The 19,459-nt window shown below is 38.8% G+C and overlaps 1 protein-coding gene across 6 annotated transcripts in view; it reads left to right on the forward strand.

Moving 5' to 3' along the window:
* Positions 1–19,459, forward strand: part of GCNT1 (glucosaminyl (N-acetyl) transferase 1) — a 29,597-nt gene that overhangs the window by 8,059 nt on the left and 2,079 nt on the right. For all 6 annotated transcript variants that reach the window (XM_077148460.1, XM_077148459.1, XM_077148455.1 and 3 more), the window contains one exon: positions 18,298–18,430. The gene's annotated coding sequence lies outside the window, so the exon portion shown is untranslated. The remainder of the gene's footprint in view (positions 1–18,297; positions 18,431–19,459) is intronic.

A 19,459-nucleotide genomic window follows, 5' to 3' on the forward strand; every position in this document is an offset into this window, starting at 1 on the left:
AGACCCCGGTTCGATTCCCGGTGCCTGCCCGTGTAGAAAAACAAACAAACAAAAAAACCTTGGAAAAGAATTATCTAACTAGTTTTCAAGTCTTTTAAGTGAAAGTATCGATGCACTTTGAACTATTTAAGTTTTATAAAAATGTAACACATGCTGAATAGTTTGCAAGGGCAATTGATTGAAACCAGCTGAATTTCACCCACAAATTTTGTATAATTGATGGATAGATGGAAATCAAGGTAACAGAGCTAAGAGTGAACTACCAGCGTCCTTAATGCACCCCTGTCAGCCCACACAGCCATTACAACAAAAAGTTAATATATACTGAACGTTGAAGCAGACCTTCAAACTGCTATATCACAAAATGTTTGCTGTTTCAAAAAGTAATGAAGTCTGATTGCTTTTATTACAAATAATTATACAGGTGTACTTTGGAGATACTGCAGGTTCAGTTTGCAATAAAACGAATATTGCAATAAAGCAAGTCATGAACTTTTTGGTTTCCCAGTGCATATAAAAGTATGTTTAGACTATACTGTAGACTGTTAAGTGTGCAGTAGCATTATGTCTAAAAACAATGTATGTAACTTAATTAAAATGTGACACAGAGGCATAAAGTGAGCACATGCTGTTAGAAATAGATTTGCTTGATGCAGGCTTGCCACAAACCTTCAATTTGTGAAAAACACAGTATCTGCAAAGCGCAATAAAATGAGGTATGTCTGTACTCATTTGTAGTGACTGAGAAGTTTATTTCCAAAAGCAGAACTAATAAGTTTCATTTAACCATTTCCTTATCTTTGTGGCTTATCATATACCTACCATTATTACAGTAGTTCAAACATAATTTAAAAAAATATATGCACATATTGAGGAAACTTATTCAAAGTTTTTACTGTTAGGGTTCATAAGTTTTAAAATTTGCCACCTTTTCAATAAAAACTGAGTAATTACCCTCAATATATGTATATTTCTCTCTTCACTATGATACACTCCTGTAGACCATCAAGTGGATAATAAAATTGATACTAAACGTAAGTGCTAAAATTCTGAGCAGCAATGGATAATGTGTGTGTGTCTTGTGTGTTGAAATGTGTACATTGTCGAAAGACAAATCAGAGTCAACTTGCAGACCACAGCAAGAACTGAGGTAGATTCAGGGTTCTAGGAATGGCAGACGATTTTTATAGATGTAAAGAGGATGTTAGCTTGACTCCGATTGATTGGACCAGGGTTTGCTCGTCATTCTGGGGTGGGCCAGGCGAGGTAGACATTATTTTGTGTTGGGTCAAAGGTAATGAACTGCGGACTTGATAGGCTAACTGGGTTAGCTGCCTTGGTGGGGCTTTCAATTTTCCAAAGACATCAAAAGAAAACTCTAGAGGGAATTCAGAAATTCCCAGGGCATGGGTCTTTGGGCTGGAGGGAGGCAGTGGGGTGGGAGTGGAGGTATCCAGGGCTTTCTCTGTATGATTTAATCGACATTAAACTTCTTTTAAAGGCACCACTTTAAATCTAGGGACTTGCAGAAATCTTGTGTTTTCATCCCCTGCTTCTGAGCAGATAAATGCTTTAAATCCCTTAAATGTGGATGACGCAGTTTCCCACCCTTTTATCCCCAAGCCAGACCTCAGCAGCTTTTGTTGTGAAATGGCCTAAACCAGTTTGGTTCTTTTTTGTAAACAGATTATGATTGCTGAGGGCTACAGCTCCCTTTTCCTGAGCAACTATACTAGCAGGCGAGGAAGGTACAAGCAAGTCTCTGGTCAGCCCTACCCTGTCCAGGGCTTTTCACTGAAGGCACGTGTGCCTGTTCTCTAGCAACAGGACTCGCCTGACCATCTAGTGATGAAGAATATTCTGGAATCAGCAGCTGGATGCAGAAGTGAGCTTGGGGCTCCATCCTGAAGGGTCCAGGCTGTGTGGCTTTTCCTGGGAAAGTCTATTGTTTGCCCTATTCCTGCAAGTGCCTCTAAAATATCCCTAGTCCACCCACCTAGATGAAGCAGCCCAGAGCTCATCGGTGTTAACCCATTGCTGACATCCTTTAGGCTAACTAACAAAGTGGTTAAATTCAGCAAGGAAAATCTATTTCGAACATCCTTTATGTTAATTAATAAAGCCTCTGGCTTATAATTAAAATGCCCAAAGCACTTAGTGGCTTCTAGAATGTCACCATCCCTGGAATATGTTCCTAATTAGGACAATTAACCTGTCCTAGCCTTCAGGGTATAGATGTAGATGTAGGTGAGAATTGACATTTATTTCTTAGTGGCTGTGCAAAAGTATTTTTAAAAGTAAATTATAGACTTAACAATGTTAGGTTGATTGCTTTCTATCAGAGAACTTGGGAGTTTCCTGAAAATGTGAGACGGCTTAAAAAAAATTTTTTTTAAGTGTACGGCACCTCTAATTAGATGAATGCCTTTAAAATGAACACCTATTTTGGTGTACACAGATATTTTTGACAATTCAAGGAATGTCCTTTTTGCTAAATTACAACAGTTAAGAACGGACCCAATTTTTGCTGGTGGATGTAATTGACTAATTGCTTGGCTTACAAAGTAGATTGATAAGCTCAGTAAAATCATATTGGGTAAAAAATGAAATGTAAATATCAAAAATAAATTAGGCTAGATTTTTTGTTCAGCTCCTACAGAAGTATTTATTTACCCTCCCCCTTCTTTTTTGGTTGTTATAAAATTTGATCTACATTGAAAGAGCAAATGAAAAAATAAAAGCAATGTTTGATTGACATTAACCACAAAGGAATGCCAGGTTTTCCCATCTGGGGTTCTCTGGGTCACCCTGCCAAGAAAAAATAAAAAAAATTGTTCTGCTAGCCCCAGCCTTCCCCTGTTCTTTAACCTTAGAAAAGTCACTTAATGCATCTGTCCCTCCGCTTCCTCTTTGTTTAGGATGGAAATGCAGCTTGGGAGGGGACAGACATTTTCCTTGCAGTCTGATTATGTGCCCCTATAGTTTTCTTGATCAAAAATCTTAAAGAAATGCTGAATACCATATCCCTGTTTTTAAGTGTTTACAGTGAATGTTACCATCTTAGTGCTAAGAAGCCCAGCAGTGTGGAATCATTTTTAACTTTATGCCCACAATTCTCTTAATTTATTGGACCCTAGAATCCACCCCCATCATTAAGATCTAATAAGAGCTTTGCAAATTAGTGTTCCTAGTGGGACCAGATGCTGTTTAAAGGTCCTTTCAGCTCTACAGTGGTTGCATTGTTCCAAAAATAGTTTTTAACTATATTGACCAAACCTGTAATTTCCCCCAGAAAACCACTCTGTGAATTCCTTGAGAGCAGCGAATATGCGTTATTTTTGTTTGTATTTTTCTCTAGAATTTAAGAATCTACTTTGTATAAAAGATGCTCAGTGTGGAATTAAATTGAGACTTTTTGGGCATTTGTTAGTAAACTTGAAATATGATTTCTCATTTTCAGGATCTGAAAAAGTTACCTTTAGATGTGAATGAAAGATTTGAACAAAGTTCAGACAACAGAAAGCAAAAACAATAATGAATTGGTAATGTTTTTTAATGGTTTATTATGTGTCGAATATACATAGATGCTGTATCGGTTGGCTTACCCGCTCTTTATAAAACTCTAAGCTATATATGATCATCGTCTCAGTTGAATTCTTTTTTTTACACCAGTAAACTGAAGCAGGCAGAGATTAAGGATTTACTGAAGTCAGTTGGGTTCCAGAACCTGAAATCATTGCTACCATACTCTCCTGCCTCTCACAAAGAAACTCAAGAAAATATTCTGCCATTAGTAATCAAAAAAAAATAATAAAATGTCAGTAATTTACCATTTTACAGTTGCAATGATGACAAAATAATTACAAGTATATGATATGTATTATTTAATTGTAATAATTACACAATAAATATAGAGAAAATGATAGTCACGTATTACTGGTGGCAGTATAAAGAAGTATAATCTCTTTGGAAGATAATCAGTAACCATAAAAGTTAGTACATGTAGTCCCAAGAATCCCAGTCCTGGGAATTCCAAAGGAATCCTTAAAAAGCCGAAAGAAAACAAAGCTATGAGCATGCAAAGATACACACAGCTCATGTTTATAACAATGTAACTTGAAAAAACCCTTGGTTTGCAGCCAAGAGGCACAAACTAATTGTAGCAAGGAACAAAGAAGGCTCTTTAATATCTATTAAACAAGAAAAGCACAATTGGAAACTGCATCTTTCCTTGGCTATTCCATCTGAGCAGTAGTGTAAATCTGTGGCATTCATGGACAAGCCACCAAGGGAAATGTGAAAAGTGAACTCAGATAATGTGTATGAGGAGTGGGATTGTAAGTGGCTTTTTTGTTCTTTTGGGAATTATCTTTACTATAATGCTTTGGAAATATATTTAACTAGAGCTTTTGTTTGAGGACTGGGGGCTATTTTATCCCAGTTTGCAATAAAAAAAAAATTAACCAAATGAAAATTAAAAATTCAAACATTGCAGAAGTGTATGAATAAACATCCCTCTAACACTGGGCTTCTCCCGCCCTACCTCCCCAGGATAGTTTTGGGTACATGCTTATTGATTTTTTTTCTAGCGCACGTTTACAATGCATTCAGTGGCTTGTTTTTAAAGGGCTTATTCTGTACATACTGTGGTGCACCTCATTTCTGAATACCTTTTCCGCTCACAAACCTCCTTCCATGTCATCAGATAGAGAATTATTTCATTCTTAGCTTTGGCAAGAATTTCACACTTATCAAATGATGAGTAATTTAGGTAATTTAGGTCAAATGAGAATGGTGGACACGGTTCGCCACCCATGTCTGTGAAGCCGCCTTCCAGAGAATTATTGAGAGTCAGATGAGGGTTGCAGAGGTTGCTCTGATACATCTTAGAACTGAAGCCTTCATAAGGGGCAGTGTGTGTATGTGTGTCATATTTGTACCTGCGGGAAGTTTGGGAGGTTCAGGAGGTAGAAGCTGCTAGTAACGGGAATCCAGTGTTGTTCTTAGTCAGAGAGTAAGACCCTCCTTTGCTCCTCCACTCCCTGGGGAGTCAGCCCTGGATTGATCTGGGACCTCACCTCTTACAGCTGCTAAACTGGACCAAATGTCCCTATTCAAAGTAGCTAAGGGCTCAGATTCCTTAACCTTTAAGTGAGAATGAAAGCAGCTATTTACAGGGTCATTGTGAGAACTAAAATGAGAAAATACGTGTCAAATGCTTGGGACAGTACTTGCTGATTTTTTGTTGTTGTTTTCTTTTTATGGCGGTAACATACAGAACAGAACACTTCCTATCTTAACCACAATGCAATAGTGTTAATTACATCCGCAATGTGGAGCTACCATCCCTGCCATCAGTTAGCTTGCTGACTGTTAATATTAACAGTTTCCTCGATTCTGAGTTTTATTATAAATACATCATCCATTTAATTGAGCAGGCTTTTGAGGAAACACCACCAAGGCAATGAAAATGTGACAGTGCATCAAATGCATATCCATTTCACAAAAACATGTTACTGTAAGGAAAACAGTGTTTCCTGGAATTGAGAAAATACAGCACTATTAGTCTTTTCCACTGTACAGTCCTCACTCATCTTCCTCCACTTTCCTGAGCCATGAACCCCTGGGTGCTCCCCCCCCACCCCCACTTCTCTATGGCTTCATCTGCCCTTTATCACTCAGGAGTTGGGGACCATAGTTAGATCCAGCTTCTCCTTCGGGCAAATGAGGAGCCCAAAGTCCAGAAAGGTTAAGGTCAATCTCAAGGACAGATGAGAACACCAGTCAGGATGAGGCATTTCCTTTCTGGGTCCTTTATGGAAGGCCCAGCCCAGAACGTGTGGAATTCATGTTTCATTCCCTGCCACTCCGACCTTTGAAACATTGGAGTCCTCTACTTTTGTTTCTTATCTGGAAAAGACTATGACCTAGAAGGCACATTTAACAAAAAGCATGCAAGATGTTGTCCTGCCTTTTTTTTTGCAGGGAGTGGGAGGGATGGGGGGTGTGTGTGGACAGTGTGGAATGGATTTTAAAATAAATGGACGTTTTTTTCCTTCCAAGTTTTTAGTCCTTCCCAAGAAGCCCATTCTAGGGCCAGGGAGCAGTGCCCATAGGAGTGAGGAAAGGAGGCTGGGGGAGAAGCCCAGGGCAGGCTAGACCCTAGAGCTCACCTCAACATGTGTATGGACCAGGCTTATGTGGGATTAAGTGCTGAAGTGAGCGGTGATGAGAATTTCCTGTTTATTGAGCAGCTGCTTTGTACCAACCGTTGTGTGAATTGCTTTATAGGTTATTTTATCATCACCCAAATCCATAAGAAGGTGTTATGATCTCCATTTTTCAGATGAGAACACCGAGACTTGGAAAGGTAAAGTAATTTGCTGAAGCCACACTTTAGGAAATGACTTATGTCAGCATATATATGCCCATTTTTGTTGGCTTCACACTTTTTATTTTACTGTGTGGCCTCCAATAGTGAATGATGTTGGATTTCAAAGAAGGATAATCATTGTGGTTCTGGAAACGTAGGGATGGAGCTGGATTTTGAACAGGTTGAGGGAAATCAAATCAGGCAAGCAGAAACCACTTCTTATTCTTGCTAAAGTCTAGCTTTATTGTCTTGCTGTTTGGAATGAGAATTCCTACCCTGGTGATCATGTTTGGCAAGTCGAAAATGCTGCAGATACGTGGTGACAGCCAGTATTTGGGGGTTACCTCTGCAAATGAGGGAATCTGGTATTTTGGAATTAGAGTTTCTGGGACCTTGGGAGAGCTCACGTGGCTAGAGTACTTGAAATGGAGATTTCTCAGAAATGCCAGCACCTCTGGCCTGCAAAACAAGCTAGGGTGGTTTGCGGTTTCATCTAGCTCGGTGACCACAGGGCCAACACAGAGCCACTGTAGATGTCCCTGTTAAAATGTTGTTGGCCTGTGGCCCAGCCATTTGCTTAAACTCTCAGCCTTGGTTTTCTCACCTTTAAAATGAAGAGTGGACAAAATGAACTTTTAAAGAAACTTTCACATCTAACATTTGATTCCTTCAAACTGGGCTCATTTCAGTTCTATAAACTACCTAATTCTGGGTGAAAGGAAAAGTGTTCGTTACTCCTCAGTCTGGAATGTCAGAGTGGGCAGTGTGATTGTTTAGACTCTTTTTTTTTTTGGCCTAAACAGTAATGATGTTGAAGATTCCTTAAAATATATACGCTATTACCTTAAAAAAAATCATTAATAGATATGTTTCCGTTGTCAAAGCCTATCAGAGCATCCTCTGCAAATGAATTCTACTTACTGCTTCAGAGGACAGATTTTTTCCCATTTAAAGTTAGTCTAGCCATTACTCATCCTTTTAGGAAACTATGCGGTCACGCTGTAGGCAGTGGGAAACAGTGGCCTTTGAGAAGGAGTCAGACAGATAATCTTTGCTCTTTATGTCCAAAATTTTTGTGACACTGAACTTGAAAAGGTTCTTTTTTTTCTTTTAAGAAAAACCCTGAGGTCCTGTCTTCCTTTAAATATATTTCCTTCAATGCCTGCCTTAAATTCATTTAAATATCCTTTTTCAAATAATTTCTTTTTCTAAATGCTCACCTATCTGAGGATGTCTAGTCAAGTTCTAAGTCAGCAACATCTTTAAAAAAAAAAATCATTGCAAAGAAATTGTATTGCAATAATATCCCTCAAAGTTAAAACTGTCACAGACGGAGGCAGAAAAATCATTTGCTTTTCCTAAGTACTAATATAATTTCTTAATTCTAATACTTAAGTACAATAATAGGCATTTCTTTGGCTTTCAAGAGAGTGTGTGAAAGTTGTATGAGTAAAACCATATATGGTTTTTTTTTCCCTAAAATTAAAATTTAAAGAGAAGTCGGATGAAGGATATTGAGAAAGTACTAGGAGTAGTGGGAGTTTGAAGCCTTGAGGGCACATGATCCTCAACTTCTCTTCAAATTGAGTAGCCGTCTCCCTAGGACATTCCCACTTTTGCCTTAGTTCTGAGCTGCAGCCCGTGTCTTTAAGCCCTGCTCCTTCAGCCATGGCCCTGCTCTGATGGCCAAAGGACGCAGACAGTTTGACCTGAAAAAAGAGATGGCTCGAGGAATGAGAGACTCTCAGCAAGCTCATTCTTAATACATAGTATCTGGCCTTGCTGGCTTCCTCATTCCATCTCTTCTCTTTTATGACTCATTGATGTGTGGTCCCCGGTAATAACCCAAGCCAGGTATTGAGTCTTCTTTCATCCTTTCGGCTTTCATTGGGTGTTAAAAGAGAGACTCAAATGCAGAACATCAACCTTTAATCTCAAACATTCACACACTGAATCAGCGTGTGGGAGTGGGGGTGGGAGGGTGGAGGGCTGGGATCAAGGAAGGGAAGGCATTCAGAGAACAAACCAGAAATCAGATCTAGTCTCTGCACTTACTGTTTGTTTGCTTTATATTTGCAAAGGAAGTTTCCAGAACAGTGTCTTGGTTCTTCCCAGTTTCCTTCTTTGTAGGGGAAGGTTTGACTGTCTTCCTAATTACTGGAAGATTTCATAATTACAAACCTTTTCATGGATGAGGAGCTGTCCTGGGGGGTGGGGGTGGGGAGGCAGAGCTAACCCTGGAGCCAAGCTGTTGCTGCTACTGCATGGAATTTTTCTCAGCTTATCAGGCTACTTCTCAGATGGGCTCTTTATTATGACGTGATCATTTTACTCATTTGTTCTGTGCGTATGTGAAAGTGACCCCTGTTGATCATCATTCCACTGATTTCTTTACTAAAATCCTACACTGGTTTCCACAGATGTGCTTAGAAATGCATTCATTATTGTGGGTCACGTTATGGGGAAACAAACAGACTTAGTGTCATAACAGAGCGGGGATGGTTGTCCCTAGGGCTGTGGACCATGAGTGGCAAAAAGCTACTATCTCTTACTCACCTTCCTCTTCTTTTCTTTATTATTATTATTATTTTTAACTTCCTCTTCTTTTTAAAACTGCTTTTGTAGCACATCATGATCTCTTCTTCCTTTCACACTTCTTTGACTCCTGGTTTCTGCTTCCTAAGCATGCATAGAAAGAAGGGAATGTATTTCTCTCCTAACATCTAACTCTTGCCCATTATTTAGGATCCAGGTCAGTTGTAATCTAGGAAGCCTTCTTGGATCCCTGCAGATGGAACATTCTCTCCTTCCCTTACCTCCCTTTCATTTCCTCCTGATGAATTTACAGCTTTCCACTGTGTTGCACAGCCTGGGGTGTGTCATCTTTCCTTCAAGTCCTTAGGCAGAAATGGTAGGTTTCAATTCCTTCCCCAGCCTCTCAGCTGTTTTTGGCTCTGGGAAAACAGGCAGGGGGAGAGAAGAGAGTACTGAATACTATTTCCAGTAACAAATGAGATGCAAGGGTTAGTTATTTAAGATCTGTTTTGTCCCAGAGGGGTATAATGAGTAAGTGGGGGAAAAAATTCTCTACAACTGTACTGTAGATGATCACATAGATGAAATCTAATTTTATTTAATTCGTCCAACTTAAATTAGGAGCACAGCATTGAAAAGTGTATTGATTATTATGTATTTTTTAATTTTATGTTATAAAATTGCTTTAACGTGAGATTTAACAGTGGGCTTATATAAAGAAGGTAGAACATAGGGAAGGAAGTTCTGCTTATCAGGCCATTGTTAGAATATTGATTGCCATCAGCTACCTTTAGAAACTGATTAACCATCTTTCTTGCTCTAAATTTTATCATTATTTTTAAGATTTAAAACTTTAACCTTTATTGTAAACAAAGTTATAAATGCTTATTGTTTTACAAGGCAGATAGTGGTAAAAGAGTCGAGAACTATGAAAAGTCCAAGATTTTACCCTCAGAAGCTAACAAGTCTGCCACAGCTTTCATAGATGCTGATAGAACACCCAAGACTCCTGGGCCAGAGATGAAGGACCATTCATTACCTATAGCAATGGAAATAGCCTTTAAAAAAAAATTAAAAACTACCTATAGCAATGGAAATAGCCTTTTAAAAAAATTGAAAACAAGTATTAGCAATTTTTTTATGTTGATTTGTTGAGGGTGGTATGCATAGAGCCAGATGAGACCTACCCATTATAAGAAAGGAACCCTGAACTGAGGGAACCTGAATCTTTTTTAGTGGGCAGTAGATAAGTCTGCTTGTCCTTTGCTAGCAAGAGAAGTGCTACATCTTGCAATGCTTTTTGCTATTCAAACATCCTTGAAAAAATAGTCTGGAAGAAAAGGGCAGTTAGGTACATAACTTGCAAGACATGCAGAAATGTGGGGTACACATGGAGAATTGTCTGCCCACAAAGAGTCGTAGTTGTGAAAAGCAGCTTTCCTCTTCTGGGGGCCCCTCAAAAATATCTTCCTAAAACAGCATTATATAGTAGAAATATAATGTGAGCCGCATATGTAATTTCTAGTGGCTGCATGAAAAAAGGTTTAAAAGAAATAGTAAAATTCATATTAATAGTATATTTAACCCAGTATAGCCAAAAATTTTATCATGTTAAATGTATTTATCATGTTTTATCAGTATAAAAGCATTATTAGTGAGGCATTAAAAACCACACGTACCTGATACCTGTACTACAATATGGCACTAATATCTTACACAGTGATACATTAAAGTGAAATGTAATCTCCGCAAAATCACAAAGTTGAGTTAAATGGAAAGATTTTATAATGCTTCAATCTTTATACTTAATTTTAATTAATTAAAATAAAATAAGCAAGCAAATATAGGTCCTCAGTCACACTAGCCACATTTCAAGTGCTCAATAACCACATGGGACGATGTCTGCATTATTGGACAATGTAGCCAGAGAGGTTAACACTTTGAACTTTGTGTAGATTTCTTTGTGTACACTTCCTCATTTTAAATAACCATGCTTATTAAACTGTTTCTAGATTTTCCAGTCTTAGGCTCTTTTCACCATCCAGGATGAGGGTTTCATTCTCTTTTACCCCATATGCACTCATTTCCCTACCCTGCCTTCCATCCTTCCAGTTGACAGTTTTGAAACTTTTTTAGTTTCAGGACTCTCTGTCCTCTCAAACATTGTTGAGGGTCCCAAAGAGGTTTTGTTTATATGAGGTATTTTTATTGGTATTTATAGCCTATTAGAAATTTAAACTGGGGGAAAATCTATTTATTTAAAATTTGCAATGATAAACTCTTTACATATTAACATGAGTGACATTTTTAAGGAAAATTATTCTCAAAAAATAGAAGAGAAGCAGTGTTTTATATTTTCACAAACCTCTTTAATGTTTGGGTTAATAGAAGCCAGCTGGATGCTTACACTTGCTTCTGCATTCACTCTGTTGAGAAATCACATCGTGTAGCCTTTGGGAAACTACGATGTATACTCTGCTGTAAACGCATGCTGTATACACAGACTGGGGCTGTGCTGGAAATTAGGTATCCTAAAACACTGCCTGATTTATGATTCAGCTTTCTGAGATTTCTGCTCAACCCTTCTAGTCTCCAAAATTTTGTTACTATTATTTCTTCACTTATATTTTTTGTGTTTGAGGACTTTTGTCTTTTTTAAAATAACCACTTATTGTCGTTTCATCTTTAACCAGAGTGTACTTTTAAATATTCCTCTTTAAATAAGGCAGTCCCTGCAAGTGTAAGGAACTGGAAACAGAGCTTTTCTGTAGCACTCAAAAGGAACAGAGGCTAGATGTTACTTTTTTGATCTTCAATGATTTTTTTTTGAGATATAATTAAAGTACCTAATCACTGGTTCACAGTATCATCATAAAGCTGTGCATTCATTCATTACTGTTGATTTTTGAACATTTTAATTACTCCAAAAACAATAAAAATAAAAGTAAAAAAGGAACAGTGAAACCATCCCATAACCCCCTATTGTTTATTTTTTGTCTTTTTTTTCCCTACTCATCTATCCATACACTGGATAAAACGAGCGTCAATTATAAGGTTTTCACACTCACACCTTCACACCTTAACAGCTCTATAGTTGTTCAGTCATCTTCAAAAATCGAGGCTATTGGATTACAGTTCAATAGTTCAGGTATTTCCCTTTAGCTCTTCCAATACACTGATACACCAAAAACTGAAAAAGGATTTGTATATATTACGTAAGAATAACCTCCAGAATGACCTCTCTATTTGAAATTTCTCCGTCACTGAAACTTTATTTTGTCTCATTTCTCTCCTCCCCCTTTTGGTCAAGAAAGCTTTTTCAACCCCACCATGCCAGGGCCAGGCTGATCACCGGGAGTCATGTCCCATGTAGGGGGGGAAGACAGTGAGTTCATCTGCAGAGTTGGCTTAGAGTGAGAGGCCATAGATGTTAAGTTCTTAGCAGAAGAATATGGTCTTCACTCGATTGGGGCTTTATTCATTCAGCAAACATTCTCTGTGCCAGATCCTGTGCCTGGCTCTGGGATGTGGGGGTCTGAAGAAGGGAGACATGGTTTTGACCTTGTCCCTTTATCGTGCTGTCTGGCTTTATTCAAGATATCTTATTTCATGCAGAAAGCCCCTTTTCCTATGGGACACAAGAAACATGGTCCTGTGCTGGTCATAGAAGGTCCCGTACTGCCTAATATTTCCTTGCTCGGAGCCCTAGAAAACTCTGGGGTGAATTCCAGGAGACAGCAGCCTAAATGGCAGAGCTCAATTTATTTTTGTTTTATTCATGATGCTAAATTATAGAGGACCTTAAGAGCTCTTCCTGACAGGTTTGGAAAGGCAGGCAATGGTTGAGGTCTCAGATGTTTCTTTTAATGTGAGACCTCAGAGAAGCTGTCTTACCAGCAGTGGATCATAGATAGAAGTTAGGTGTCAGAGTCAATCCTCGAAGCCAGGCAGTGGGGTGAGGGTGGAGTGGGTGGGGGGAGACTGTGTAACCCCAGATGAAGTGGGGCCACAGATGGCCAGAAGTTCAGAACCCATCACCCTGAGTGGTAAGGCCTCACCTTGCAATCGTATCTTCTTCCTGCTCCTTCCTTTGGCCTGCTTACTGGTGGCATTTGAGTATTCTGGCTTGAGTCACAGTTCGGAGGTATTTGCTTTGCTTTGGCTTCTATCTCAGTCACGAGCCTTTTGCTGCCATCCTAGCAGCCTCTGGACTGCAGAACAATAGTCCTTGGAGACTTGTTGAAATTGAGCCCAGGCACAGTATTCACCCGAACCAGAGACCAGCGGAATGAACCTAGGCTGTACTTCCTACTGCAGAAGACCAGGAGGCGGTGGATTCTGATTTATCTCCACCCAGCGTTTCACTTACTCACACCTGTGCAGATGTGTGTATGTTTTGTGTGGATGTGTGCGTATGTGCATGTGCATTTCTTTTAAGACAGAACATTTTCACTATTTAAACTAGTGCTAATAGGTAAAGAGAATTAATTCTCTCCATAATATTTTTGTTTGGACTTAAACCAGAATTACTTTGGTGGCAATTGTGTAGAATAAAAGAGTTTAATTTTTTGAATTCTACTCATTGCCCCCCCCCGCCCCCTACCCCATACATACTTTATCGCAGTGGATAGTTGTAGCTGTGAACAATACCCTTGACAGCAAACCAGTGTAGAGTCTCTTCCTATCCTATTACTGGTCCAGGAGTCTCAGGTGTAATTAGAGGCAGAGCAGAAAATCCTAATTGTTCTTAGATGTATGTATGTATATGTATATTCACGTGTAAATAGGTTAAAAGCTTCTACTTAAAGCTCTGAATATGTTATGCTATATTAATTTATATAATAAAATTCCCTTCTCCACCCCTAATTCCTGCTTTGCCTTTCTTATATAATTTTAAAAAACAATTGAGGAAAATGTAGCCAGATCTCAGGTAACTCATTTCTTTAAGAATTTTTTCAGTTTCTTCTCCATATAGTGATATTTTGCTTAATTCACTTACACCCTAGTAAATGTGTGATATTAGGATGAAAATCTTCTTCCATCTTAGAATTGGTTCATTTAAAATACAAAAGCATATGTGTCTTAGTTTGCGAAAGTTGCCGGAGTGCAATATAAACAAAAATGGAACGGCTTTTAAAAAGGGAATGTATTAAATTGCAAGTTTATAGTTCTAAAGCTGTGAAAATGTCCAAATTAAGGCACCAGGGGCGGGCCGCGGTGGCTCAGCGGGCAAAGTGCTTGCCTGCTATGCCGGAGGACCTCGGTTCGATTCCCGGCCCCAGCCCATGTAAAGAAAACGGAGAAACAAAATACAATAAAACAAGAAAATGTTTAAAAGATGTTTCCCTTTCTTCCTCTCTTCCTTCCTTCTATCCTTCCTTCCTTCTCTCTGTCTTTCCTTTAAAAAAAAAAAAAAAAAAAAAAAAAAATTAAGGCACCAAGGGAAAGATTTCTTAACGTCAAAGTGAAGTTCAGAGTTTCTCGCTCAGCTAGGAGGGCACATGGTGACATCTACTAGCTTTCTCTCATTTCATAAGGCTTTCCTAGGGTTGTTTTCATTCTGCTCCAAAGGTCTCTGGCTGTATGGACTCTGTTGGTTCTAAACCTTTTTCCAAAATGGTTCCCTCTTAAAGGGCTCCAGTAAGTAACACCATCTTGACTGGGTGGAGATGCATCTCCATGGAAACCATCTATTCAAAAGTTACCACCCACAATTGAGTGGGTCATGTTTCCATGGAAACAATCAGAAAGGTCCCACCCACCAATGCTGAATGAGGATTAAAGGACATGGCTTTTCTGGGGTACATAATAACTTCAAACTGGCACAATATGTGAGCCAAAATTAGTAGATTTTAGTTTTTAAATGCTGCCAGAGCTCTTCTACATTGTAAATTCTTCCCATTTTTCTTACTTATTCCAAGCAAGGATATAGATTCACAGTCAGAATTTAGGTTAGGTTCTCCTGTCAATGTGGTCAGGAGATGTGCCCAGATGTCTGGTCAGGCAAGCACTGACCTAACCATTGCTGCAAGGATATTTCGTGCCTGGCTAATAAACTGGAAGGCTGGTTGATTAAATCATCAGCCAGTTGATTGCAGCTGTGGCTGATTACATCTGCGATCAACTAAGCGGGTGTCCCACAAATGAGATAACCCAATCAGAAGAAAGACTTTTTTCACTGCTTCTTCAGCCAGTAGCCTCTCCTGTGGAGTTCATTGAGACCTTTTATGGGAGTTGACAGCTTCACAGCCTGCCCTGCAAATTTTGAACTCTTTCATTCCCATGGTTGCATGAAATACCTTTATAAATCTCATATTTACAGGTATCTTCTGTTGGTTTTGTTTCTCCAGAGAACCCTGATTGATGCACTGATAATCAGTGGTCTTTGGGCGTTTCTTACTCTTACCTCCTTATGTCTTTATTGCTATGAAAACAATCTACACTGGGTTGTATCCTCACTTCACTTTTTCTTTCAGGTTCTTGTTGTTTTGATCTGTTGGAGTTAAGGGCCCGTGGTAGTGGAATAAAATTAGAAGGCCTTTTGTGCCAGTTTGAAAGTGTTGCGTACCCCAGAAGAGCCATGTCCTTTAATCCTGAGTCAATATTGTAGGGCAGAAACCCTTTTGATTAGATCATCTCACAGAGATGATCTTGATGAGATTATCTCCAGGAAGGTGTGGCGTGCCCAGTTGTGGGTGTGGCCTTTTGATTAACTGGAGATGTGACTCCACCCATTCACAGTGGATCTTGATTAGTTTACTGGAGTCTTTAAATAGAAACCATTTTGGAAAAAGCTTCAGAGACGACACAGACCTTTGGTGATGAAGAAAGAAAACACCTTTAGGGAAGCTGTTTGAAACAAGAAGCCAAAGACCCCAGAAGATGCCAGCCACCTGCTTTCCTAGCTGACAGAGGTGTTCCAGACACATTGGCCTGTCTTGAATTAAGGTATCTTTTCCTGGATGCCTTAGTTTGGACATTTTTATAGCCTTAGAACTATAAATTTGTAACTTACTAAATTCTCTCTTTAAAAGCCATTCCATGTCTGGCATATTGCATTTGGCAGTTTAGCAAACTAATACACGTTTGGATTCCTCCAGCAAAGTCATCCACAGCACACTCCCATTGCCAGTTATGTAATGCTGGGCATCCCTTTCTTTCCACTTCCAACCTTCTCGTTGCTCTGGGTCCCAAATATAATTTTACTGACTTTTGGCTGGATCAATAATGCTACATTATTAAAACTGTGTATTCTTCAGACCTAAGCAGTATAGTGTACAATGATTGCTTTTTTCTCTACTGTGTGACTGATTTCTTTGGAGTCAATAACAATCTCTCCAGCTCCTATTGTGTGCTTTGTTATCAGTGTAATTATTACAAATTCAGCTCCTAACTTTTGCTAGTTGTTTAAATTGCTTTTCAATATGTTCATTTCATCAGTTTCATATTGTTATAGACGTTTCTCCCAGGGCTTTCTGACCTGTTCCAGTCTATTGAACTGTTACACAGCTTAGGATGTCCCTTTGCCCTAATCATTTTTTTTGTCCTCCCAACCCATGAAATACTCTGCTGCACCTTAAACTTTGTGGGTGATAGATGTTCATTTTATGCTGGAATACTTCTAGTGCCCAATATTGTTACCTTTAGGGACATTTGACATTTTTTCCTCATCTTCTTTCTCCACTAGCTTCCTCCATCTTCTATTACTTTCGGTATTTCTAGAACTTTGTATTCTATGCTTCTTGATTTTAACTTTTAAAAGCCATATATTGAAAACCATTACTAGGCAGGCAACGATGGCTCAGTTGGCAGTGTTCTCACCTACCATCCTGGAGACCCGGGTTTGACTCCCAGTGCCTGCCCATGTAAAAGAAAAAGAAAAGAAAGCCATTACTTTCAGGAATTGGTTTTACCGAATTTCTTCTCACAGTAGTATTAATTTCTTCCATAATTTCTTCTTATATTAACTTTTCTAGTTGAAAATGTTCATGGTGGTATCCACAAAGAAGTCTTCTCTTGAGGAAAGGCATCAGGGCTCCATTGAAGGACCTTCTCCAGGACGCATCCCAGATAGTTGCCAAGTCGTGTAGGCCCTGTTCCTTAGGAACATTGGAACTTGTGTCTTTCTTGTTCTCTTGGAATTCATGTGCATTTATTATTTAGGGTTGTTCTTGTTCAGTGTTTGGCCTCATTGACTATTCTTACCCCATTGTCTTCAGTGAATCTACTTTCTTTGTGAAATTTGAAGGTGAAGGAACACTGGGCCTAGCAGTGCTAACCTCTGTGACATTTTTATTATTCATTTCTTAATATTTTGTAAGTTCATTGTCATCTGTAAATAAAAATGATTTTAATTCCCTTCCGATTTGGATTCCTTCCTCCCTCTCTTTCTTCCCTCCCAACCCTTCCTCCCTTCCTTCCTTCCATCCTTTTGTCTTTTTTCCCTCCTTTTCCTTATTTTTCTTCCTTTCTTACTCCGTCCCTCCCTTCCCTCTTTGCCTCCCTTCCTTTCTTTTTTTTTCCTTTGCCTAATTGCTCTGGTTAACTCCAGTGCGATGTTGCGTTGAATTGGTGAGAGCAGACATTCTTGTTTTGTTCCTGATCTTAGAGGAAAGGCATCCCATCTTTCATCATAAGTAGCTGTAGGTTTTCTATAGATAACCTTTATCAGGTTGAGGAGGTTTGCGTCTGTTCTTTGTTAGTTGGACGTTTTTATCATGAAAGGGTGTTGAAATTCATCAAATGCCTTTTCTGAATCTAATTAGATGATGATGTGATTTTTTTCTCCCTTTGTTCTATTGAAATGGTTTATTACATTGATTGGTTTTTGTATGTTAAACTAAGTTTGTGTTCTTGGGATAAATCTCATTCAGTCATGGTGTACACTCCATGCTATATGTTGTTGGATTTGGTTTACCTCGTGTTTTGTTGAGGGCTTTGACTGTGCTGGTGAGCATTAGGAATCTTTTCAATGGGAATACGTTATTTTGACTTTCTTGATCATATCAGATAATTAAACTATTCTTTGGCACATGTTTTGGAAAATGAATGGTTTCCCCCCCCCCCAAAAAAAATTCAATAACCTAAATTCAGAGTGTTTTAAAACCTTAATCAACAAACATACCATTAGGAAAATAAGAAAGACTGGAGAGAAGGGAATTTTAAGAGAGAGAGAAATCAACCAGCCATCATTTTTGAGAAAAAAGTAAATATATAGGATTAGTTCAGCAGCATGCTTTTTTTGGGGGGGTAGGGGGGTACATGGTCTGGGAATCGAACCCAGGAATGGAAGGTGAGCATTCTACCACTGAACCACCTGTGCACCCAGCAGCATGCTTGTTACATATTCTTATCTATTAATTCACATTATTTCCCTTTTTACTTTACAGATTTTTTTAAAAGCCACTTGGGACATATCACCATTGTTGGATGCTTGGTATATTTAAGAAAGCTGATTGCATAGAAGATGCTCTGAACAGACCCAAGAGGCTGCCTAGCCCAGGTGTTCCTTGATGCTGCATGGTGAGAAGTTTAAGTACTTTTCTTAAATTTACCAATAATGTTCAATTGCTTATTATTTATTTTCTTAAGTTAATTATAATTTATTTCCTTAATAAGCATTTAAGAGTTCCAATGTTAATTCTAATTTTAGAAACTAATTTAAAATTTCTAAAAATCTGATTGGGAGACAATTGGTCATGTTTGGCTTTCTTTATTGACCAGCAACACTTACTAGGTATAGAACCAATTGCCAAGTTACGAAATTGAGTTTTGAAAGCAAAATAATACTTGATTATTTGTGAACATTTTGTATAGTAAAAATGAATTCCTGGAATTTAAATATAGACAATTGTAAATTATAATTTGTACACAAAAATTGCTTTTCCACGGGGTTTCTATTATTACAACCTAATAGAACCAGTGCAGGAAATGCAAGGCAGTGTTCCATTGTGTTGTGTCTTATCTTCCTATACTGCCTGGCATAGCTCTAACTCGGCATGGGAACAATTCAAGGCAGTCCTGAGTCTGGCCTGGTTTCAGCCGAGTCTTTTTGGTGTAGTTTGAAAATTCAGTTGACCTGCCCTTCCCGCAAAGATTCTTTCAAGTCACAGCCATTGCAGAACTTCTCCCAAGTCCCAAACCCTAAATCGGCCTAGAGTAGAATAGATCTGATCTTTTCAAATTGTCAGGGCTAGTGAAGCCAGCTGATTGGGCACTAATGGATCTGGCAGGGAGGAACCCAGGGTAGCAGTGCTTTCAGAGTAAGGCGTGCTAATTCTCAGAATTGACACAGCATAAAATATTTACCAACTATGGGCAAGTTGAAGCCTATGCTTCAACTAGTTTTTTGCACTTCTTATACCCTAAAGGTCAAGTGTAGAATATTCTAGTAGATCCTTGTACTGGACTTCTCCCCCACCCCACCCCTTTCTTAAATATAACCTGTGGCATAAATACCAGAGGCTGTAGGTTTCCTAGAATGCTACCCTTTTTCTTCTGATGGCCCTACTTTGATTTTCTTTTAAACTTCTGGCCCCCAGAACGTTTGAT

Source organism: Tamandua tetradactyla, chromosome 2 (assembly GCF_023851605.1).
Source record: "Tamandua tetradactyla isolate mTamTet1 chromosome 2, mTamTet1.pri, whole genome shotgun sequence".
Lineage (NCBI taxonomy): Eukaryota > Metazoa > Chordata > Mammalia > Pilosa > Myrmecophagidae > Tamandua > Tamandua tetradactyla.